General features: G+C 42.9%; 1 protein-coding gene across 4 annotated transcripts in view; it reads left to right on the top strand.

The window, feature by feature from the left end:
- The first annotated feature begins 1,975 nt into the window (after positions 1-1,975).
- The window catches only part of LOC144668344 (MOB kinase activator 3B), a 154,444-nt gene continuing 130,752 nt past the window's right edge, over positions 1,976-25,667 (top strand). For 2 of the 4 annotated variants that reach the window (XM_078530255.1, XM_078530281.1), the window contains exon 1: positions 1,976-2,252. The gene's annotated coding sequence lies outside the window, so the exon portion shown is untranslated. Of the gene's footprint in view, positions 2,253-2,428; positions 2,606-8,854; positions 9,189-25,667 lie in introns of those variants that run through there. The other 2 variants (XM_078530271.1, XM_078530264.1) reach the window with 2 other exon arrangements.

Below are 25,667 nucleotides of genomic sequence, written 5' to 3'. Positions count from 1 at the left end.
ATGTACAAGTAACCTAGTTTGACTTGCCCTCCAACATTAATTCCTTCCCATGGCATCTGGCCTGAGGCTGGGGTTGGAAGAAAGAACACATGTTTATGTGGCAAGTCTATTATATCATAAATATGTCCCTAAGTATTTCATATCCACTTTTTAAACACTAGTCATTCTTGCCCAGCAGGCAAGCAAAGCAGCCGACTGACACACTGTAGGATTTAACAAACATCAAAGGAGATGAGTGACCAATTAAAATACTTTTGGTGATTTTGATTGAGGGAAGAATGTTGTCTTGGACACCAGGAATCTTTTGAATAGGGCCACGGATCTTTTATGTCCCCTGGAAGAAACTCAACATCTCATCCAAGCTGGCAGTTCTGACAATGCAGAACTCCTTCAGAGCTGTACTGAAGTCTTCAAGACCTATTTTGGGGCTTGTGGTCAGAATTACAGATTCAGAGATAAAAATATCACCAACTGACCGAAGCCAGCGTTTTATGCAAAATAAGCTTGGAAGAAAACCATCTTTATGAAACTGTGTACTATCTCAGTGATGGTGCTCTTCAGACAAACTTTCTATACATTTTATTATTTAATTGAACACGATTATTAAGAATTCTACCCAAACCTATCCAGCATTGATTGAAATGGCATCATATACAAAGAGTGAAAGTGAGCAGTTTAGGTTTGGTGTAAAACCAGTTCTGGAGGATGTGCAAAGGAAGCCAGCAATTTCAAAGTATTCTAACCTCATCTACTTGAAGCTGAAGCGCTGCCTTTAATGTTCTGGATGGCAAGCCTCTCTGGTCTTCCACAGTACTGCACCTACTTCTATTCCACATGCAATTACTACCAAGGTCCAAGTGCAGCCATAGAATATAAGGGGCAGAATTTTGACAGATATTAGTGCATGCTCTTTCCAACAGTTTGGATCTGATAATTGGAACACTCAATCTCTCAATTTAACGATATTTATTAAATAGCAACCTGAGTAGTAGCACAAAGAGAAGGGAAAGATTGGACCATTTGAACATGCTAGTAAACTGCAGACATCAAGGTGACTTTGATGGGTGCAGTGTATTTCTTCTGTTTAAATCAGAAAGGTAAACCAACTGCACTTGTTTAAATAAATTAAGTCTTTCTTTATTTGCTCTTGGGTTGTGAACGGTGTTGGCTAGGCCAACATTTTATTGTCTGTTCCTAATTGCCCTCAAGAAGATGGTGGTGAGACATTGCCTTGAACCACTGCAGCCCATGTGGTGTAGACTTGCCTACAGTGCTGTTAGAGAAGGCGTTCCAGGATTTTGACCCAGCGACAGTGAAGAAACAGTGATATAGTTCTAAGTCAGGATGGTGAGTGACCTGGAGGGGAACTTGCAAATGGTGGTGTTCCCTGGTGTCTGCTATCCTGTTCTCCAACATAAGGATGGTAATATAAGTACCATGAGGTTTGAAGGAACAATTCTTTAATGGGGAAATCTGGGGCCACTGATAGCTTGTTTAATTAACACACATTGGCTAACTGTATTGGTAGCAATGGGCTGACCGATATGACAACAGAAATTATGACCAGCACATGTACTGATTATTGAATTCATATTGCGATCTTGATGTAGCCATGTGAAGTGTTTTGGGGCATCCTGAGGAGGTGACAGTCACTAAGTAAATGAAAATGCATTCTTTCTTTGTTATTGTGCTGCGGAGCACTATTTTTTTTTAAATGTAAGTTTGGATTTGGGAAGAAGAGGCATAAGCACATCATTTTAAGGCATTTTCGTTTGGGTGCATAAAAGAGTGAAAGCCAAATACACACGGATATATATCTGAATTTATATGACTGCCCAAAGTAACTTCCATTCGACTTGAGCGAATGAAAGTTCAATCCACAATCTTGTTTACTAATCTCTGACGAGATCTGAGTGTGACAGTTCGGGTCCTGAGCCAACTCAAACTGGGCTTGATTATTTTGTGTGCTCTGCCTGCCACATGTTTTCTATCATTTTTGTTTTGGTACAGTTTAGTGTTCCCATGGAGTGCGATGATGTCTAACTCACTTCCTGTAGGTGTCTGTTGTGGAGTTCAGCTGCTCACGTTACTCTAGCCCTCAGTTTCAGTTCAGTTTCCCGGAGCGCAGTCAGTTCACAAGGCCATTGCTTGGAGAGAGGTGTTTAAACCTGTGTCTGCCTGTATTAGCTGTCTCCGTGTCTGTAAATGAGGGGGAGAGTTTGCAGCGAGGAATTCGATCTTCCCAGGTGATGGTAAGTGTTAGACCATAATTACAAGATGAAAAGGCTAACGTGAATTGTTACAGAGATCGCGTTATGTTATATCGTATCGACGAGCTGGATCGCGATTCTCCTCCTCTGCATTCCGGTGAGTGAGTCATTCCATGAAAGGAGCCGAGGGTCAGGAAATCCCGCAGCAACAGCACAGGATCCCAGTCAAGCGATGGCAAGGTATATACCGCACCTGAGACGTGTCTTGTGCCTGAGGATTGATTGTATGCCGAGTGGGCAGGGTATTTGTATATGTAGACATGGAATGCTCCCCTGTCATCGAGACAACCGTCCACAATGATGTTAGGGTCACTGCATCGCCTGCCTTCACATTGGTAAGTATTGATGAGGGAAGCTATTCGGCATGTGTAGTCCACCGCTCTCCAGAAACCCACACTTCCCCCTCCCCACGCCTCCTCTCTCAGCATCTTGAATCATTCCAGATAGGTTACCTCCCAAAATGAGCCTAACCATAAGATAAAAGTAAAACACTGCAGATGCTGGAAATCTGAAACAAAAACAAACATTGCTGGAAAAACTCAGCAGGTCTGACAGCATCTATGGAGAGACAGAGTTAACGTTTCGAGTCCGAATGACTCTTCTTCAGAACTAAAGAGAAGTAGAAACGTGGTGAAATATATACTGTTTAAGTGGGGTGGGACAGGTGAAGCTGGATAGAGGGCCAGCGACAGGTGGAGGCAAAGGAGAGATTGCAAAAGATGTCATAAACAAAAGGTCGAAGTGGTGTTGATGGTGGTGATACTGGCTAAAGGAGGTGCCGATGGTGACATTAAGAGTAGAAAGCAGGATGAGCAAGTGACAGATGGTCTTAGTGGGGGTGGGGTGGGGGGGGGGGGGAGGGGACGGTGTGGGAGCAAAGATCAAAGTAGGTTAGAAGGTGGGGATAAAACAATGAATGGAAATAAATTTTAAAAATAATAATAGAAATAGTTGAGGAAAAAAATGTATATATATAAAAATTTAAAAATAAATATTTGAAAAAAGGGGATCAAAAAGGGGTGAGGATGGAGGAGAGAGTTCATGATCTGAAGTTGTTGAACTCAATATTCAGTCCGGAAGGCTGTAAAGTGCCTAGTCGGAAGATGAGATGCTGTTCCTCCAGTTTGCGTTGAGCTTCACTGGAACATTGCAGCAGGCCAAGGCCGGACATGTGGGCATGAGAGCAGGGTGGTTCATCTTGCTTTCTACTCTTAATGTCACCATCAGCACCTCCTTTAGCCAGTATCACCACCATCAACACCCCTTTGACCTTTTGTTTATGACATCTTTTGCAATTTCTCCTTTGCCTTCATCTATCACTGGCCCTCTATCCAGCTTTACCTGTCCACCCCCCCACCCCCCCACCCCCCCCACCCCCAACCCCCCTCCTTAAACAGTATATATTTAACCACATTTCTACTTCTCCTAAGTTCTGAAGAAGTCATCTGGACTGGAAACGTTAACTCTTTCTCTCCACAGATGCTGTCAGACCTGCTGACTTTTTCCAGCAATTTTTGTTTTTGAGTCTAAACCATTCCAGGTATCCATCAATCTTTGAAGCAAGCAGCTTCCTAACATCAGTCCTGAGTTTGCCTTTTTGTCAATTTGTCCTTATGTCTCCTGATTCTGTAGTCATGGTTTAACTTGACATCATACTAAGGATGATCCCTTTCCATTCCATTTATATAACTGTAAGGTCCACCCTCATTTGCTTCTTTCCTCAAGACCCAAGAGTCTAAGTTTTTCGAATGGTTCCTCATAACTCTGACCACCAACCTGGAGACTCCAGTACTGTCTCCAAAGCTGAGACTTCCCGATCTGAGAGTAGCTTTGAACAATTATTTCAGCCACTTCATTAATGTCCTGCCCATGTGTTGTTCTGTAGTCAAGACAAATTGACATTTCTTACATGTTTATAGTGTCAAGGTTCATAGAATCATACAGCACAGTAGGAGGCCATTTGGCCCATTAAGCTGGTCTGGCCCTTTGGTGAAGCTATTTTATCTAACCTGTTCCAGATCACAACAGCTCACTGTGTAAAAAAAAACACTTCCTCATGTCATCCCTGACTGCAGATCCCTTTTCATGATTGAAATAACTGTTCAATCATTGGTTAGATTTTTCTCTAATCCTAGTTTATCTTTGCTTACTTGGCGGAGGGTGAGCAGTTTGGAGATCCTCCTGAAGAATCTGCTCATGGACCTAGAGAAAGCCACAATGCACGTCCATGATATGTAAGATCACCAGAGCTGGCATCTCTACTTGTTTCCTTATGTTCAGAGCTATGCCTGCAAGACTGTGGAATATGGTCAGAGTGCCAAAGCTTTCCATGGCTCCTTGGCACTGCTCAGCATGTTGGTGCAGCCTCCAAGGCAGTTCTCCTAATCTGCCATTGTAACTGTGGTTGAAGATCAGCAGAAACCCCATTTATGTGCTTCTGCAGTTTCATTGATGGAGCAAATATTCTATCCCCTGTTGCATCATAGAGCCATGTTGGAAAGTATTGGTTTAACCTGGAATTTATCTATCCTTTAATGTTTCCTGCTCAATTAAAAATCACCAGCACCAACAATCGAGTTGTCACCTGATCTCAATGATAAATGATCACCTGGCAACATCCAGAATGACAGCCTATATGAGTGTCTATTAGAATGGCACCAGAGTTTGTTTCATGTTTCCCTATTTATACCCAGAAAACATGCTTTTAAAATGGTCATCTACTGTACCTACAGAACTAGTTTAGTTTGTGATAGTAAAGAGGAGGAATTTTTAATCTCTGCTTGCAGTCTCCATGCACTGAATAGTAGCAGGGTATGGGTGCAGCATGGAACACATAAGCTAGGGGATCAGATAAGTGCCAGGTCAGACCCACATCAAATATCAATGCTGTGTTTCTTTTCTCCAGCTAGTGTCCCATTCCCCAAACAGTATAGAGACCGAGCCAATCCTCTCTTCTAACTGGTTGGCTTCAGAACATACTGCTCTAAAAAATTGTCCCAAATATACTCTATGAACTAATTTTTCCAGTTTACCTTTGTCCACAAAATTTGCCCAATCTATGTGTAGATTAAAGTCATCAATGATCACTGTGATACCTTTCTTACATACCCCATTTATTTCTTCCTGTATACCCTGTCAGACAGTGTAACTACTGATAGGGAGCCTATAAACTACTCCCACAAGTGACATCTTACCTTTCCTATTTCTTATCTCTACCCAAACTGATTCAACATCTTGCTCTTTCAAGCTAGGGTCATATCTCACGACTGTACTAACGTCATCATTAACTAACAAAGCTACTCCACCATCTTTTCCTAGCTTCATGTCTTTTTGAAATGTTAAATATCCTTCAATATTCAGGTCACAGCCTTGGTCACTTTACAATTGTGTTTCAGGTCATACATATTGATTTCTATCTGTGCTAACAATTCATCCATTTTGTTCCGTATGCTGTGCATATTCAGATGCAAAGCCTTTAACTCTGTCTTTTTACCATTTTTGCAATCTCTGGCTTTGTCTGCAGGTGCACTCTTAAGTTTGTATACTCTGACCCCTGCCACACGCTGGTTATCATTACCCAAGTTGCTATCCTGCCCTATTACTTCACTGATTTGATCTACCACATCTCGCCTCACATGCTCCCTTCCTCCCACTATTTAGTTTAGTTCTGCCACCTCTATTTTCCCCAGCGGAGTTCAACATTCCTTTCTTGATCAATGCCATCAGTAAAGTTGGGTGTTTGTTTTATTGCTGTTGGTTGCATGTTGCCAATGTAGAATGGCTGCCATGCCTGGCTTCCTAACAACAGTTACTGCAACTCAAAATGACTGTATGTGAAGCATTGTGGCATGTTACCATGTGCTATTTAAATGAAAATAATTTTGCACCAAGGGGATGTTTTTCATTCAAAGCACAGTGTATTTAAGAAATATGATAAACATTGGTTCACATTAACTGAATAACATCCCAGAAATAGCCGTAAATCAGGAAGTGGAAGAGTGGGAGGAACTCAGGAAAATTACAATCGTCAGGGAAGTGGTACTGAGCAAATTGTTGGAGCTGCAGACTGACAAGTCCCCAGGTCCTGATGGACTTCATCCTAGGGTCTTAAAAGAAGCGGCTAGTGAGATAGTTGATGCATTGTTTTTAATTTTCCAAAATTCCCTGGATTCAGGGAAGGTTCCAGTAGATTGGGAAATAGTGAGTATAACTCCTTTATTCAAAAAGGGAGGGGGATAAAAAGCAGGAAACTATAGGTCAGTTAGCTAACATCTGTCATCCGGAAAATGTTAAAAGCTATTATTAAAAATGTTATAGTAGTGCACTTAGAAAAATTCAAGGCAAGCATGCAGAGTCAACATGGTTTTGTAAAAGGGAAATCATGTTTAACCAATTTATTGGAGTTCTTTGAAGAAGTAACATGTGTTGTGGATAAAGGGGAACCAGTGGATGTACTGTATTTAGGTTTCCAGAAGGCATTTGATAAGGTGCCACATCAAAGGTTATTCCGGAAAATAAAAGCTCATGGTGTAGAACTCTGAGATGCAGATAGCACTGGGTGTCCCAGTGCATGAATCACAAAAGGTTAGTATGCAGGTACAGCAATTAATTAGGAAAGCTAATAGAATGTGAGGGGAATTGAATACAACAGTGGAAGGTTATGCTTCAGTTATACAGGGCATTGGTGAGACCACATTTGGAGTACTGTGTACAGTGCTGATCTCCTTATTTAAGGAAGGATGTAAAGGCAGTGGAAGCATTTCAGAGAACATTTACCTGGCTAATACCTGGAATGGGTGGTTTCTTTTATGAGGAAAGGTTGGACAGGCTAGGCTTGTATCTGCTGGAGTTTAGAAGAGTAAGAGGCAACTTGATTGAAACATATAAGATCCTGAGGGCTCTTGACAGGGTGGATGTGGAAAAGATGTTTCATCTTGTAGGAGAATCAAGAAGTAGGGATCACTGTTTAAAAATAAGTGGTTGCCCATATAAGACAGAGATGAGAAGAATTATTTTCTCTCAGAAGGTCATGAGTCTTTGGAACTCTGTTCCTGGAAAGGCGGCAGAAGCAGAGTCTTTGAATATTTTTAAGGCAGATGTTATTGAATGGCGGAGCAGGCTCGAGGGGCCGAGTGGCCTACTCCTGCTCCTAATTCATGTATTTTTACAAACTGAATTCCATTTTATTGTGTGAGAATGCTGGATTATGTTAAAGATTTTTGGCGGCTACTTTACACAATTCTGTACGTCTTTTACACAAAGCCAGCAAACCTATGGCCATAGTGATGAGTTGCAAGGGTTTCCCATCTCCAAACTGAGCTCTCTAGTTAATTTATGATGTTAGCCTCCACAGACAGAGGAATAATACTTGATGCCTGTGGGAACTGATTACTCTACCGATAGAACTTCACCAAAGATAAATACAGAGTTGGAACTTGCTCTGTTTCCTTTTTGTGTACAGATTTTATACTTTTGAAATGATTGCCTACATTGAGCTGTTGTTGGATATTTTTCTTTGTCATAGAACTGATTTTGCCAACAGACTGATATGTTTACAATGACCTCGTAACCCTAGCTGCAAAAAAGCCACAACTTTTAATTCCAGAAGCTGCTGATTTCTGACAACGCATTTCCTCACAAGGAGAAGCACCCTCAAAATTATATAGGGCCTGACTGGAGTTAAGTGTTTTCCATGAATGTTGCAGCTTCAAATAAATTAAACGCAGCAACGATGCTATTTTTAATTCTTAAATTATATGTTTCTGTGATGTGGCTTTTGGGTGTTTGTGGGAACTCCAGTGACCTGCTAGTGTAATTTCCCCTTTGCCCTATAGGAGGCAGATCACCCTGTCCAAAATCCAAGTCAGTTTTAGTTGGGACAGGACCCTAATTAATTCACTTCTCATAATGGAGAAGATTGGTAGCAGGGTTAGAATGTTCAGTCAGCCATCAGTGTTATTCATAACCTAAAGCACAGCAAGTGACAACTCCTGGCACTGCTCTCCTGCCTAACATGACCCACTTTGCATCGTCAAACGAGGCCCTTTGGCCTATGGTTCCTGTTTTCTGAAAGGACATTTAGTCCCATTCCCCCTCTTTAAATTACTTTTCAAATATTAATCTACTTTACTGTTCGAGATTCGAGATTCTGATCAGGCTTTTCATGACCTTGGAACCTTTTGCATTAAAAAAAATTCTCCTCGCCTCCCACTTGACTCTTTTGCTGATGATCTTTAACTCATGGCCTTGAGTTAAGAGTTTCACCAGCCAATATCAAAAGCCCTCATCATTTTGCAGACATCTCCAGGACAGGCAGGCTGCTGTCAACTGCTTTGTCAGTTTGAGCTCCAGGCTGCCTTCAGTGAAAGCTAGTCTGAATTCACCCCCACCCCACAAAACCCCACACCAAAGAGTGGTTAAAAAATGCCTCAATCCCTGTGACAACAGCCTGATTTGATTTCTTGTGACAACACATTAAGAAGCCCGTAAATAACTCGCCACCAGGGCAAATAAATGCATCACAAGCCAGCCAGCATTCTAAGTGAGAGGCGGAGCTGCTCCACACTGATTGGCGGTCCCTTTTACAGTGGCACATGTACTAAAATGCCGCTGTTGGATATTGCGGGCGCTTCTTGTTGTTCATTGTGTCTGAGAGTGCAGGGCAAGCCACATGCAGGCAGTCAGTCCCCAGCCTTTGGAAACCGCGCCCGTCTCCTGAAATGCATTACTGTCTGTTTCCCCACAACCGTTAACGTTAGACTTTGTTAAGGCATCAAACCCAGCCCTAACCCCTCCGGGAGCAGCAGGAAGCTTCGCGCGCGACTGGAGAAGAGAGTTTTTGTTTTGCAGAATCTAAAAGCATTGTCGCTCCCTTATCGTTGTGATTTACTAGTCCCGGTCACTTTCACCCAGCAGTAGGTAAGAACCAGTAATTGTTTATTTATTATCTGAAATAATTCGGCGGTGGCTGCTATTATTTGCAATAATCTATCTGGAATAACTGTGGAATTCTAAACCACTGCAACCAGTCCTCCCAAAAGCAGGAAGTTTTGGTTCCTGTTGTAACCCACATGTAAGAAGCACCTCTCTCTCCTGTTGTCTCTCTGCACCGCCTGATGCCGTGTTTGCCTTTGAGCAGCATGCAATGTTGGTACAGAATGGACAGCCCAGCAGACTGATAGATAGCCCATTCGATTCAACAGACTCAAACAACAGCCCGGCTGATAGACGCTGGCTGCATTTAACATTGTTTTACTTTTGGCTTTCGCGAAATAGCAACATTTTCACACGGATTTAGATCAAAATTTAGTTCGATACGATTGATTTAAGCAAATATCTTTGGGCTGGAGGGATTGAGCCAGGCAGAGTGAATCAGTGAGGCTGTGGGCTCTGAGAGGGAGAGGCAGTAGCTGGACAGATAATTCTTCATCAAACAGTCTGGCAGGTTGCTGGCTGGAGTGACTCCCGCATTGTAAAGTTGGCCTGTCTGACGGCAGGATGCTGCGATGGATATAACTGCCAACCTGGAAAATCTTAGCCGTTGTTAAATTCCGACCCCCACCTCCCCGTTTAGGATTATCTGTAGGAAAATTAATCCAATCTGCTGCTTCGTGTCACTGGATGAACGAGTTTGTTCGCGGCGTCTGACCCAATGTCCTCACACTCTCCTCATCAAGACATTGCCTAGTCTTGTGGTTGTACAGTTGCTGGCTCTCATTTTACATGTTGACATGCACCATGTGTTGCTAGATAGTCACCGGCTATTCCGTCACTGGGGGCATCACAACCAAGCCCAGCTCTGTCACTGGATGTGGGCCACTTGATTTAGCCTACAGCTGGGGTCACTAGTTAGCAATCAGGAGAGAGAGCCTTACTAATATTCGGATTGAGCATGAGGTTTTCCTGGTCGCACCGAGCCTCCTTCGACAGCACCTTCCAAACCCGTGACCACTATCACCTAGAAGGACAAGGGCAGCAGACACATGGGAACACCACCACCTGGAAGTTCCCCTCCAAGCCAGTCACCATCCTGACTTGGAAATATATCAGCTGTTCTTTCACTGTCACTGGGTCAAAATCCTGGAACTCCCACCCTAACAGCACTGTGGGTGTACCTACACCACATGGACTGCAGCGGTTCAAGAAGGCGGCTCACCACCACATTCTCAAGGGCAACTAGGGATGGGCAATAAATGCTGGCCTAGCCAGCGATTCCCACTTCCCATGAAAGAATGTTTAAAAAATACACAAATATTTGCAAGTTGAACCATCAGGGTATTTTTGGGATTGCACAAGAAGCATGTAATCAGTTTCCAAACTGGTTTGTTTAAGGTGTTGTGTTGTTCATAATTTTTGTACTGTCCCCACCAGCCATTCTCTGATTTTTCTGTGAGATTCAGTCCAGTGTCAAATTCTGAGCAATTTTATTCTGTGTACCCACAAGTACAAGTTTCTTGAAACATATTTTGTGGACGGGTACGGGGAAAAGGCAAGGCAATGGCATTAGGTTATAATGCTCATTTGGAGAGCCGGTACAGACACGATGGGCTGAATGGCCTCCTTCTGTGCTGTTAAAATTCTGTGATTCTGTGAAATAACCCAGATGGCAGCGAAAACGTTTATGCCAAAGTTAGAAATGTGCAAGAAAAGAACTTGCATTTATATAGCATCTTCTGAAGTGCACCATATTGAATGAATGACTTTTTAAAGTGCAGTCACTATTATAGAAGCAATTGTCACAGTTAATTTACGGACCACAGGGTTCCTACAATAGCAATTGAGTTGGAAAAGCAATTAATCTGTTTTAGTCGTAGTGGTTGAAGGAGGAACACTGTAGAACTCCCTACTGTTCTTCAAATAGTGCCATAGGACATGTTCCATCCCCATGTTCAGATCCTTGATTTAACATCCCATCGAAGCAATGATACCATTCACTTTTAGCGGTGCATTGCAATGACTAGATTATGTGCTAAATTCTTGAAGCAGGGCCTGGACCATAAGTTTTTGATTGAAAGGTAAGAATGTGAACGATTGAGTCAGGCTGATACGTGGGCTTTTTTTTATTGTGCACCCTATCAACAGTAAAGTTACCTTAATTCTCTTACAGTTGACTTTTTAAAATAAAGGTAATTAACATGACCCAGTGGAAAAGCCACCACTTGGTGATGTAAGATGCCATGCAAAGCTTTATACTCTTGTTTGTGCCATTAGCTGATGCCAGATTGTGTGGTAGAGGGGCACCTCTATTGGCCTGTGTATCTGTGGGTTAACAAGGGGGTTCAGCACAGGGCAATGGTGGGGGCGGAGGGTAGCGCTATACAGAAATCCATAAAGGTTTTACTTCCTGACTACTTTCTGAAGACTACTCTACAACTGTGTGTGTGCAGTTTAGGCTGCTGTGAAAAATGACAATTTCCAGTGCCTGTTGCGCCATATCCCAACATGAGTCACTCCCATTAGGTGGGACAGGAAAAAAATAGAAATGAAACTAATTTGAAAATCACTTGGAAACTGAAGGTACAACAGCGTGACATAATTCTATCACTAATTCCATTCCTCAAATACATTTTACAATGACCACTATTAAGGATATTAAGTGATAACAGGGCACTTAGGAAATCATAACCAGATTACGTAGCGCCAACATGGATTGATGAAAAAGAAATCATGTTTGACAAATCTGTTAGAGTTTCCTGAGGATTTAACAAGTGTGACTGGATAAGGGGAAATCCGTGGATATAGTGTATTTGGATTTTCAAAAAGCATTCTATAAGGTGCCACACAAGCGGTTGTTACACAAAATTAAGGCTCATGGGACAGGAGTAATATTTAAGCATTGATTGGGGATTGGTTAATGCATAGAGAACAGAGAGTAGGAATAAATGGGTCATTTTTAGGTTGGTAGGCTGTGAGTAACAGGGTATCGCAAGGATCAGTACTGGAGCCTCCTATTTACAATCTATATTAATGACTTAGTGAGGGGACTGAGTTAATGTAACCACGTTTGCTGATGATACAACGTTTTGTAGAGTAGACAGTAAAGAGGATGCAAAGTGGCTGCAAAAGAATATAGACATATTAAGTGAGTGGGCAATGACATGGCAGACAGAATATAACATGGGCAAAAACATGGCAAATGGAGTATAATGTGGGAAAGTGTAAAGTTAGGTAGGAATAATAAAAATTGCAAAATTTTTTCAATGGTGAGAGACTGAGAAATGTTGGATAAATGAGACCTGAGTTTCTTTGTGCATGAATCACAGGAAGTTAACATGCAGGTACAGCGAACAATTTGCCTTCCTAATTGCATGCTTGTCTTTATTGTAAAGGATTGGGGTATAAGTAAAGAAATCTTACAGCAGTTATACAGGGCATTGATGAGACCACACCTGGAGTATTGTGCGCAGTTTTGGTCTCTTTACCTAAGGAAGGATATACTGGCCATAGAGGAAGTGCAATGAAGGTTCACTGGATTGATTCTTGGGATGAAGGGATTGTCCTTTGAGAGAGTTTGAGTGGATTGGCCTATATTCACTAGATTAAGAAGAATGCGAGGTGATCTCATTGAAATAAATCAGATTCTTAAGGGGTCTGACAAAAGTAGGTGCTAGGAGGATGATTCCCCAGGCCGGGGAGTCAAGAACAAGGGACCATAATTTTGGATTAAGCAGCTGACTATTTAAGGACTAAGATGAGGAGAATTTTCTTCACCCAAAGGGTTGTAACACTTTGGAATTCTATTTATATATTTTGTATGTTCCTGTCATCATTCCCCTAGATATTACCATGTAATGACTGATGCCCAAGGTTATGAGTAATTTCTTTGCTCACTTTACACATATGATGAGCAAGTGTAATTTAAATTGAAATTAAGATTGACCCAGAATGAAATAAACAGCATATGCCTTTACTGACCTGCTTGTGTGTGTTCTAGTTTTTTATTCATTTACAGGATGTGGGTGTCGCTGGCTAGGACAGCATTTATTGCTCATCCTTAATTGCCCTTGAGAAGGTTGTGGTGAGCTGCCTTCTTGAACTGCTGCAGTCCCTGCAAAAGCTATCAGTTTTTAAAAAAAAATCTACCTAGTAGTATTGTCTCACAATGTATTTCACCAGCTCAGAATGTTACTGCATGTGTGAAACACAGTGAGAACCAGACGCAGTGAAAAACTGAAAAAAAATTGTTTAAAAAGTAAGATAGTGTCTGTGGGAGATTACTCCGAGAGCCTTTCATGATGCCGGAAAACTCCTTGACCACCTCTTGGTAGTATTTTAATGATTAACAAAACTCATATCAACTATTTCAGACATAATCTCTACCCCCATTTTGTTTCCTTTTTCTTTGCAGGTTTTGCTTTTGATCTTGTCTTTCTCTTGTTTCTGCTTTTGGATGGGCAGCTGTTCATCATTTTGTCGTTCACACCTCCTCAAGGCACATCTTTTATTTCTTTACATGACCCTTTGGCCCTGCACTGGCTGGGATTTTCCAGTCCCGCCCAAGGTGGGACCCATTGTGGGCGGGTCAGAGAACCCGGAGAGGCAGCCAAATGTCCATTGACCCTGGTGGAAAATCCCAGCCGTTAACTCCGTTTCTGTCTCCACAGATGCTGCCTGGCCTGCAGAGTATTTCCAGTATTTTCTGTTTCTATTTAAGATTTTTAGCATCTGCGATATTTTGCTTTCGTACCTTTAAGGCAGCAGAACTTTAAGTGTGCATTTACACTAGACTGCAGTTCAGCTTCCAGCCAGGCAGAACCACATTTACATTATCTGGCTCTAAGTAGTATCCTTGTCCCAGAGTGTGCAATGTGCTTGCTTAGATACAGATGGAAAGAACTCTTTTTAAACCATTTAAACACATCAGTGTTTTTAGAAAATAGGCATTGGAGAATCTTGGCTTGTTAAACACAAAATTGAGGTGAGGTGCAGTTAGAAAGTGCTTGAGTTTAATAGACTGCTACACACTTTGTAAACCAAGTTTGAAACCACATTAGCTTTTTACACTCCATGTGGCGTCTGCTCCAGGAAATCTCGATTGGAGTCCATCAGGCCCTGGCTCCAGATTTACATGATTATTTCAGAGTTGGTGCAAACCCAAAATCATTTTGTACCAACAATGGACTTGTACTGTGAACCCACAGTAATTTTAATGATTAAATGTTAATAGGTGAACTCAGATTGACTGACTTTTAAAGCCCAGAAACATAACGGTAAATGAGAAGGCAGCAGGAATATATGTTCTAATTAAAAATGTTAGTACTTAAGTGCGACAGTGATTTTACTTACATGGAGACATCTTTTCCTAATGGCAGAGTGGCAATTGGTAGCATCACATCCCATTTTGTAATGCTTTGTGCAGAATTATTGGTATTAATAAAGCATCAAACGACCCTGCTATTCCAGAGAGGCAGAGGTTTTGGTATCTCTTGTCACCGATAGAATAGAAGTGTGCAAATTGTTTGATATTTATTAACCCTCCACACACTGAGCACAGATCACGCCCTCATTGAGCACCATTTATCCCAGGCCCATTGAGAAAAACACAGGGCTCAATTTTCCCCTGCAAAGACAACAGGCAACAGAAATCTACTGCCAATTCTCCTCCATTCTGAAATCATAGGAATATAGGGCTAGGAGCAGGAGTAGGCCATTCAGCCCTTCTAGCCTGCTTCGCCGTTCAATAAATCATGGCTGATTTGTTTGTGGCCTCAACTCCGTTTTCCTGTCTACACCCATGACCCCTGACTCCCTTGTCCACCAAAAATCTGTCTAACTCAGCCTTGAAATTCAATGATCCAGCCTCCACTGCTCTCTGGGGAAGAGAATTCCACAGCCTACCAACCCTCTGAGAGAAAAAAATTCTCCTCATCTCCATCTTAAAAGGGAGACCCCTTATTCTTAAACTGTGTCCCCTAGTTCCAGTCTCCTCCACAAGAGGGGGAAGGTCTGAAGGTCGTGGAAAGGTGCTGGAAACTGAGTCTTTGAATATTTATTAGGTAGCGGTAGAAAGATTCTTGATAAACCATGGAGTGAACGGTTACTGGAGGTAAGCCAGAATATGGAGTTAAGGTTAAAATCAGATCAGCCATGATCTTATTGAATGGTGGAGCAGGCTCGAGGGGCCGAATGGCCTACTCCTGCTCCTAATTCGCATGTTCGTAAGAGGAAACATCCTCCCTGTATCCACCCTATCAAGACCCCTAAGGATTTTACATGTTTCAATAAGATCACCTCTCATTCTTCGCCTAACCTGTTCAACCTTTCCTCATAATATAAGCCTTTCATTCCAGGAACAAGTTGGGTGAGCCTTCTCTGAACTGCTTCTAACACAATTTTATGTTTTTTTTTCAAATAAGGAGATCAAGATCGCACACAGTGCTCCAGATATGGTCTCACCAAGGCCCTGTACAGCTGCAGCAAAACATCCCTACTTTTATATCCCTTGCAATAAATGCCAACATTCCATTTGCCTTTCTAATCACTTGCTATACCTTCATACTAACTCTTTGTGATTCATGTACCAGGATACCCAGATCCCTCTGTGCCACCAAGTTCTGAAGTCTCTCTCTATTTAAATAATTTGCTGCTTTTCTATTCTTCCTGCCAAAGTGGACAAGTTCACATTTTCCCACATTATACTCCATCCGCCAAGATTTTGCCCAAATACTTAACCTGTCTATTTCCCTTTGCAGACACTCTACCTCCTCTTGACAGCTTACTTTCCTACCTATCTTGGTGTCATCAGCAAATTTAGCTACCATACATTTGGTCCCTTCATCCAAGTCATTGATATAAATTGTAAATAGTTGAGACCCCAGTGCTGATTCTTGTGGCACTCCACTGGTTCCAGTTTGCCAACCCGAAAAAGATCCATTCATCCCTATTCTCTGTTTCCTGTTAGCTAACCAATTCTTTATCCGTGCTAATATGTTCCCCCCTACACCATGTGTCCCTACATCATGGCTCTTGTCTTGTGTAGTAACCTTTGATGTGGCACCTTATAAAATGCCTTTTGGAAATCCAAGTACACCACATCTATAGGTTCCCCTTTATCTCCCTCCCTGATTGAAGTATGGCCATCAACTTCCACTTACTGAGCAGAAGCATGGGCAGAAACACTTCTCCAACTAAACAAGCAGTGAATCCACAGCTATCCAACTACCCTCCACCAACCTAAGCCCCTCCCCCAGCTACTGAGCTTGAATTAAGGAACTGCCACCACCAAGCAGAAATCAGAACTCAAAGCTTTATAAACAGAGGCACAGAGTACAAAAGCAAGCAAGTTATGCACAAAACATTAGTTCAACCTCAGCAGGAAGGATGTGAAAGTTTCAGAAAGGGTCTAGGAACGATTTACTTGAATGGTTCCAAGGATGAGAGACTTCATTTATGTGAATAGATATGTAAAGCTGGGGCTGTTCTCCCTGGAGAAGACAAGGTTGTTAGGTGTGTTCAAAATCATGAGGGACCTGAAAAGCGTAAATGGGGAGGAATTGTTCCCATTGGCAAAAAGTTGAGAACCCTAAGGTGATTAACAAAAGAACCAGAGGCGACATGAGGAAAAGCTTCTTTGTGCAACATGTAGTTTGGATCTGGAATGCACTACCCGAGTACGTGGTGGAGACAGATTCAATTGTGGTTTTCAAAAGGGAACTGGATAATTATCTGAAGGGAAAAGATTTTACAGGGCTACAGGGAAAAGGTCAAGGAGTGGGACTAGCTGAGTTGCTGTTGCAGAGAACTGACACAGAGATAATGGGCTGAATGGCCTCCTTCTGTGCAGAAACCATTCTATGATTCTAGCATAGATACATTTAAGGAAGTTGATAAAGACATGAGGAAGAAAGAAGGTGAAGATTAGCCTGATAGTGTGATGGAGAAGGGTGGGAGGAAGCTTGTGTGGAACGTAAACACCAACATAGATGGGGTGGGCCAAATGGCCCGTTTCTGTGCTGTAATTTCCACATAAAGCAGCCAGCAGGGAATACAAATATCAACAGCAAATGTAGGGAAGAAGCAGCCTGTGATTGGATAAGCAGCTTTACAGCAATCTTCAAATATAAGTCTCTTGAATGTCCAACAGGTTTGACGGGCTGCATTGATTGGACAAGTCTGCTTTAAATAGAAGGTTCCGGAGTGTTGCTCTGGTGCACTCTGGCAGCTCTACACCACTGGTGTTTGGGAAAACAGCAAATGCTCCATGAGCTCTTGGGTCAGAGGGGCCGATACTGAGGCAATTATTTTACTTTTGATTACATAATTGGTTTGAGAAAGGATTAGGAAAGGGGGGAATTATGTTCAGAGAATTTGGGGCCCCAACTGCATTGGGGTTGTACCCCAACCCCCGGTTGCTTTTTCCAGAGTTTCGGGAAGGGAAAGTTGGGGTTTTTACAGCAACCTCAACTGTGATTTTACTTTTTCACATTTATTTTTCTTACCATGCTTCTGAAAGCGTAATAATCGTATCTAATTTGGATCTTGGGAAGTCAGTAGCAGCAGGTGTATAGCCTTTCGTTCAGGTTGATGGGTTGTTAATCATCCTCGGTCTAAAAACAGAGAAAGGAGACTGACAGTCTGTGGAATGTAGCCAGGAGCCATTGTGGATAAAGATTTTGATGGCTTTTGTGATATTGCTGTATTGATCTGATAAAGGAGGCGCAATAGTTGTGTAAACTATAACTGTAGCTGAGGGCAGTGGTGCTAAAAGGCACGAGCTTCTGAAATTGAAGGGAGATTGCCAATGGGTTCCATGTCATGAAATGTGTCTTTCTTTCATTAATGTGTAATAGAAATCACTTTTGTAACCTGAGGTGAAAGATGACGTGGCTGCCACAAAGACGTTGCAGTGTTGTTTAACTACACGTCTGAGCCAAACTCACCTGTGGAAGAAGAATGTGTGAATACTCCTGGCTTAAAGCAAATATTAGAAGATGTTGTACATTCAATTTGCAGTTGTAAATTAAATTCTATTGCATCGTCATATTTTGCTGTGATGTGTTATGTGGTTTCTTGTCAAATCTTCATTCATTTTGTTAGATTGTTAGCAGTTTTATCTTGTAGCATTTGTGTTATTATAGTTGTCAAGATGTTTCTGTACCCATTTACACAGAGCATATGTAGGGTTGCCAACCCTCCAAGATTGGCCTGCAGTCTCCAGGAATTGAAGATCAATCTCCAGGACACTGCTGTGTGCAACCCTGGTGAAAAATCATAAGGATATTTAAAAACATTGTTTTATTTCATTATTTTCCTTGAACATTTCTCTTTACCAGATATCAAAATATTGAAAATGGGAAAACAGGCTGTTTGGCTGAGAGTCAAGCATCATCCAATTGAATAATGAATCTTTTTGCTTTCCAATTGGCATAGGAAGACAATGGGCTGAATTGTGCCGCCGGCGAGCAGGGGCTCGTCAACGTGTAAAATGACATGGGATGACATTGGCGGAACCCCCGACGTCATCCCACCCCATTTAAATCTTCAGGAAGGCGGGGGCACAGCAAAATCAGCTGCGGGCCTACCGACCTGTCAATGGCCAATTGAGGCCATTGACAGGATCATTAAAACAATTAAAGGACCTGCCCGTCCAACCTTAAGGTTGGCGGGTCGGCCAGGAGCCCCAGCGGCAACTAGAGAAAACATGAAACCTCATCCACCAGCGGGATGAGGTTTTATGCAGGGATTTAAAAAGTATATTAAAGTTTTAGTGAAATTTATTAACATGTCCCAACTCGTGTGACATTGTCACATGAGGGGGACATGTTAAGGATTTTATTTTTCTATTTTTAATATTTTTAAAGCTGTCAGTGATCTCCCTGAGCAAGCACTTAGCCTCAGGGAGATGTGCGCTCTTTCGTGCACATGCGCAAAAGACCGTACTCTCGCTTTTGGGGAATTCTCCCCCTTCCGCACAGGAAGTGCATAGCGCTTCCCGCCGGACATCACGCTGGGCGGGCCTTAATTGGCCCGCCCACATAAAATGGTGGCGGGGCCCGCTTCTCCGGCGGGGATCGGCTCCTCACCCGCTGGAGATTGAGTTGAGCTTGCCCACCCGGCAGGCAGAAAATTCTGCCCAATGAGTCACAAAGGTGGATGTGTTGGTGACTAATGGCTGGGGCATGGGGGCAAGACACGTGATGAAACCTCCTATTATGACGCAGCCAATGGTAAAGGCTGAGTTGTTCAAATCCCAGAGAAAAACTTGAAACAACTGTCATAACCCATTTTTGCAATTTGTATGTTTCGAGATGTAGGCTTTGAATTCATTAGTAATAAGACCACTGAGTTTCAAGAGGTTTTTGTAAAACTAAATCAAACATTTATTAATCCAAGAAAGATTGTAAACACATACATACGTCTACAAAATTACTACTATAATAACTACAAAAACCCCCTAAGTAATCTGACTCTCAGTTACACCCCCATTAAGGCAACAGTAAAACTCATAGATTTAAACAGACACCTGGCAGAGCACAACCTGGACAGTTGCATTCAAAATGGGTTTTTTTCAGACCAAAATGGGTCCTTGCAGACAGACTTGAGGTTTACAGGCGGGAGGCTTCTCACACTTGATGGATCTTACAATGCCTCTACCTTACCCACAATCTCCTTTCTCCTTTATACATATCTTTCTCTTTGAGTGTAAGTTTTCCATTGTATCACTAGGCTTTTAATTTTACCTCTTCTAACAATAATATGCTTTGATTCCACCAATTTTATTAGTAAGCTGAGAAAAATAAACACATTGCTTGGTGTCTTCTAGCTAGGTGCAAGGTTTCACCCATTCTTTTGAATGCTTTATTTAAAAATGCAAATTGCCTTCTTGACACCTATGTTTCTAAACTTCCCCATGTTTATCTAATTACCATTTCAAACCTACTTCTTTCTATACATCAAAGCCTCTAGACCAGCTGGCTTTAATCCAATTAAGATACACACACATACACGCACATAGACATAGACACCACTAAACTCTATTTTAAAAAATAATTTCCAATAACATTATAGACATTAACCTCTTCATGGCACCTCCAGGAATACATTTGACCAAAGTTGGTAACCCTAAACATATAGAGTGGCAGCCATGGCTGAGTTGGTAGCACGCCTGCCTCTAAGCCACAAGGTTCCAGGATCAAGTCCCACTTTCATGACATGAACACAGCAATCAAGACTGACACATCTATGTAATACCGAGGGAGTGCTGCACTGTTGGAGGTGCTGTCTTTCAGATGAGGTGTTAAACTGAGGCCTTGTCTGTTTGCGTGTATGTATAAGATATCATGGTACTATTTCAAAAAAGTGTTGGGGGGCTTACCCCTGGTGTCCTGGCTAGCACTCTGTGAAAATTATCTTGAGACTTCACTGAGCAGAGTGGGGCTGTAAAGAGCGAGACTTCAGTGAGCAGATGAGGGCTTAAACTTAAGGAAATAGTCTTTTGATTAAAAACAAGCAAAAAGTATGGCAAGGGAGCTCAGCCCCATGCTTTGTCCGGCCTGCAGCATGTGGGAATTCTTGGACACTCCTTGCAGTCTGGATGACCACATGTGCAGTAAGTGCCACCGGCTTGGCCAGCTTGAGCAACGGGTTTCAGAGCTTGAGCATCAGCTGGAGACACAGCAGTGCATCCGCGAGGCTGAGGGTTACATGGGTAGCATGTTTTTAGATGTGGTCACTGCAGCTTAAGGAAGTGCAGTCAGAGGGGGAATGGGTGACCACCAGTCAGAAGAAGGAAGGCAGGCAAGAAGTCACGAAAGCCCCAGGGTGCATCTCACTCAGAACTGTTTTTCTGTGTTGGAAAATGGTGAGGGTGAAGGTTCCTCTGGAGAGTGCAGCCAGAGGCAAGTTCACGGCACTGTGGGTGGCTCAGCTGCACCGGGGGGAAGGAGTAAGAGTGCAAGAGCAATAGTGGTAGGAGACACAATAATGAGGGGTGCAGACAGGCGCTTCTGCAGCCATGACTCCAGGATGGTGTGTTGCCTCCCTGGTGCCAGGGTCAAGGATGTCACAGAACGGCTGCAGGGCATTCTGAAGGGGGAGGGCGAACAGTCAGAGGTTGTGGTTCACATTGGTACCAACGATGTAGGTAGAAAGAGGGATGAGGTCCTGCAACAAGAATTTAGGGAGCTAGGTAGCAGATTAAAAAGCAGGATCTCAAAGGTTGTAATCACTGGATTACTCCCTGTGCCACATGCCAGTGAGTATAGGAACATGCGGATAGAGAGGATGAATGTGTGGCTGAACAGATGGTGCAGGAAGGAGGGCTTTAGTGTCCTGGATCACTGGGTCCGTTTCTGGCAAATGTGGGGCCTGTACAAGTTGGATGGGTTGTCCCTAAACTGGAATGGGACCAACATCCTTCTGGAAGGTTTGCTAGTGCTGTTGGTGGGTTGGGGGGTGGGGTGAGGAGGGTTAAACTAATTTGGCTGGGGAATGGGATACAGAGTGGACGAACAGCAGGGGATGATGCACAGCCAAATATAGAAGAGAAACTAAGTCAGTCTGGAAGGCAGAGCAAATATAGACCTGTAAAGGCACAAGGGAATAATGCAAGGCTGGATTGTATCTATTTTAATGCAAGGAGTCTTACAAGTAAGGCAGATGAATTGAGGGCATTAACACATGGGCATATGATATTGTTGCTATCACAGAGACATGGTTGAGGGAAGGGCAGGACTGGCAGCTCAGTATTCCAGGGTATAGAATCTTCAGGCATGACGGGGAGGCGTGGTGGAAAAGAGGAGGTGGCATAGCACTATTGATCAAGGAGTCAATTACTGCAGTAACGAGGGATGGTATCTTAGAAGATTCCTCAAATGAGGCCATATGGGTAGAACTTAAAAACAAAAAAGAGGCAATCACTTTGCTGGGAGTGTACTCTTGGTCTCCAAACAGTCAGGGGGATTTGAGGAGCAGATATGTAAGCAAACCTCAGAGAAGTGTAACAATAATAGGGTAATATTAGTAGGGGATTTTAACTTCCCCAATATTAATTGGGGTATTCTTAGTATGAAAGACTTAGATGGGGCGGAATTCTTAAAGTGCATCCAGGAGAGCTTTTTGAGCCAGCACGTAGAAATTCCTACAAGAGAAGGGGTGGTACTGGACCTAATCTCAGGGAATGAAGCCGGGCAAATGATAGAAGTGTCAGTGGTGGGAGCATTTCGGGGATAGTGACCATAACTCTAAGATTTAAGATAGTTATGGAAAAGGGCAAAGACGGACCGGAAATTAAGGCCCTGAATTGGGGGAAGGCCGACTTCAATATGATAAGACAGGATCTGGCCAAAATGGACTGGGAGCAGTTACTTGTAGGAAAGTCTACATCAGACCAGTGGGAGTCATTCAAAAAGGAAATAGTGAGAGTTCAGGGCCAATATGTTCCCATAAAGGTGAAGGGTAGGACCAACAAGTCCAGGGAACCCTGGATGTCAAGGGATATAGAGGATTGGATAATGGGAAAAAAGGAGTCTTATGGCAGATACAGAGGGTTGAAAACAGCGAAACCCTAGTGGAGTATAGAAAGTGTAGGGGGGATACTTAAAAAAGTAATCAGGAGAGCGAAGAGGGGCCATGATAAAACACTGGCAGGCAAGATAAAGGAAAATCCCAAGGCATTTTATAAATGTATTAAGGGCAAGAGGATAACCAGGGAAAGAGTAGGGCCCATTAGGGACCAGGGAGGCTATCTATGCGTGGAGCTGGAGGACATAGGTGAGGTTTTAAATGATTACTTTTCATCTGTGTTCACTATGGAGAAGGACGATGTAGGTGTAGGAATCAGGGAGAGAGACTGTGATATACTTGAACAAATTAGTATTGAAAGGGAGGAGGTATTAGCAGTTTTAGCAGGCTTAAAAATGCATAAATCCCCAGGCCCAGATGAGATGTATCCTAGGCTGCTATGTGAGGCAGGGGAGGAGATTGCAGGGGCTCTGACACCAAATTTAAAATCCTCTCTGGCCACAGGAGAGATGCCAGAGGACTGGGGGACAGTGAATGTGATACCATTATTCAAGAAGGGTAGTAGGGATAAATCAGGTAATTACAGGCCAGTGAGTCTAACATCAATGGTAGGGAAATTATTGAAAAAAAATTCTGAGGGATAGGATTAATCTCCACTTGGAAAGGCAGGGATTAATCAGAGATTGTCAGCATGGCTTTGCCAGGGGGAGATTATGTCTAACAAATTTGATTTGAGTTTTTTGAGAAGGTGACTATTTGTGTAGGTGAGGTTAGTGCAGTTGATGTAGTCTACATAGACTTCAGTAAGGCTTTCGATAAAGTTCCGCATGGGAGAATGGTCAAGAAGGTAAAAGCCCAAGGGATCCAGGGCAATTTGGCAAATCGGATCCAAATTTTTTTTTTTTCATTCATTCATGGGATGTGGTCCTCACTGGCCAGGCCAGCATTTATTACCCATCCCTAATTGCCCCTATTCAGAAGCCATTTAAGAGTCAACCACATTGCTGTGGGTCTGGAGTCACATGAAGGCCAGACCAGGCGAGGATGGCAGATTTCCTTCCCTAAAGGACATTAGTGAACCAGATGGGTTTTTACAACAATTGACGATAGTTTCATGGTCATCATTAGACTTTTTAATTCCAGATTTCAAATTCCACCATCTACCGTGGCGGGATTCAAACCCAGGTCCCCAGAGTATTACCCTGAGTCTCCAAAATACTAGTCCAGGAACAATACCTTTACGCCATTGCCTCCCCATAAGATTATTGGCTTGGGGGCAGGAGGCAGAAGGTGATGGTCGAAGGTTGTTTTTGCGATTGGAAGCCTGTGATGAGTGGTGTACCGCAGGGATCGGTGCTGGGACCCTTGCTGGTTGTAGTATACATTAATGATTTAGACGTGAACATAGGAGGTATGATCAGTAAGTTCGCAGATGACACAAAAATAGTGGGGAAGAAAGCCTTAGATTACAGGACGAAAAAGATGGGTTGGTAAGATGGGCAAAGCAGCGGCAAATGGAGTTTAATCCTGTAATCCTAAGCGTGAGGCGATGCATTTTGGAAGGACTAACACAGCAAGGGAATACACAATGAATGCTAGGACCCTAGGAAGTACATAGAATCAGAGGGACCTTGGTGTACATGTCCATAGATCCCTGAAGGCAGCAGCACAGGTAGATAAGGTGGTTAAGAAGGCATATGGGATACTTGCCTTTATTAGCCGAGGCATAGAATATAAGAGCAGGGAGGCTATGTTGGAGCTGTATAGTTAGGCCACAGCTGGAGTACTGTGTGCAGTTCTGGTCTCCACACTATAGGAAGGATGCGATTGCACAGAAGAGAGTGCAGAGGAGATTTACCAGGATGTTGCCTGGGCTGGAGCATTTCAGCTATGAAGAGAGACTGGGTAGGCTAGGGTTGTTTTCCTTAGAGCAGAGAAGGCTGATGGGGGACCTGATAGAGGTGTACAAAATTATGAGGGGCATAGATAGGGGAGATAGGAAGAAACTTTTCCCCTTAGCGGAGGTGTCAGGAACCAAGAGGCATAGATTTAAGGTAAGAGCCAGGAGGTTTAAGGGGATTTGAGAAAATGTTTTTTCACTCAGAGGGTGGTTGGAATTTGGAACTCACTGCCTTAGGGGATGGTAGAGGCAGGAGCCCTCACAATATTTAAGTAGTATTTAGATGAGCACGTGAAACTCCATAGCATACAGGGCTATGGGCCAAGTGCTGGAAAAGGGATTAGAATAGATAGGGGCTTGATGGCTGGCATAGACGCGATGGGCTGAAGAGCCTGTTTTTGTGCTGTATTACTCTGACTCCACGACTCAATGCTGTGTGTAAATTGGCTGCTGTGTTTCCGACATTACAACAGTGACTACACGTCAGAAGTACTTCATTGGCTATAAAGTGCTTTGGGATGTCTGGTGCTAGATAAATGCAAGTCTTTCTTCCTTTCTATAGTGTCAATTGATCACACAACATGTGAAATTGTGTGGATAAGATCGACAGGTCTATAAAGTCTGCTCCACACAGTCATGGTGCATTACACATCACAATGCATACACTCATCATCGGCCCGAAGCCATGGAAACTCCTGGGAGAGGCAAATAAATTAGATGAAATTAGTTAAAAATCCAAACTAATCTAGGGGGAAATTAAAAATGTGGAAAATCCTCTCCAACCCCCCCCCCCTTAGACAATCAAAACTAGTCCAGGAAATCACCCTGGCTATGAGAGTGGATCTCTGTCCCAGCCAGGAACTGGTCCCGCTCTCTCATGAGGGGATCCAGTGAATCAGCATCCTGTCTAAGCTGGCAGCCTATACCAGAGACTCACAATTCTCTGGGAAGCAAAGACCCATTTACCATCCAACCTTGTTTCGCTCCTGCATAACATTCACACGTGACTCCCTGCCCCTCCTAACCTAATTAATTGA

Source organism: Cetorhinus maximus, chromosome 2 (assembly GCF_964194155.1).
Source record: "Cetorhinus maximus chromosome 2, sCetMax3.hap1.1, whole genome shotgun sequence".
Lineage (NCBI taxonomy): Eukaryota > Metazoa > Chordata > Chondrichthyes > Lamniformes > Cetorhinidae > Cetorhinus > Cetorhinus maximus.
This window is presented reverse-complemented; position numbering and strand designations above follow the sequence as displayed.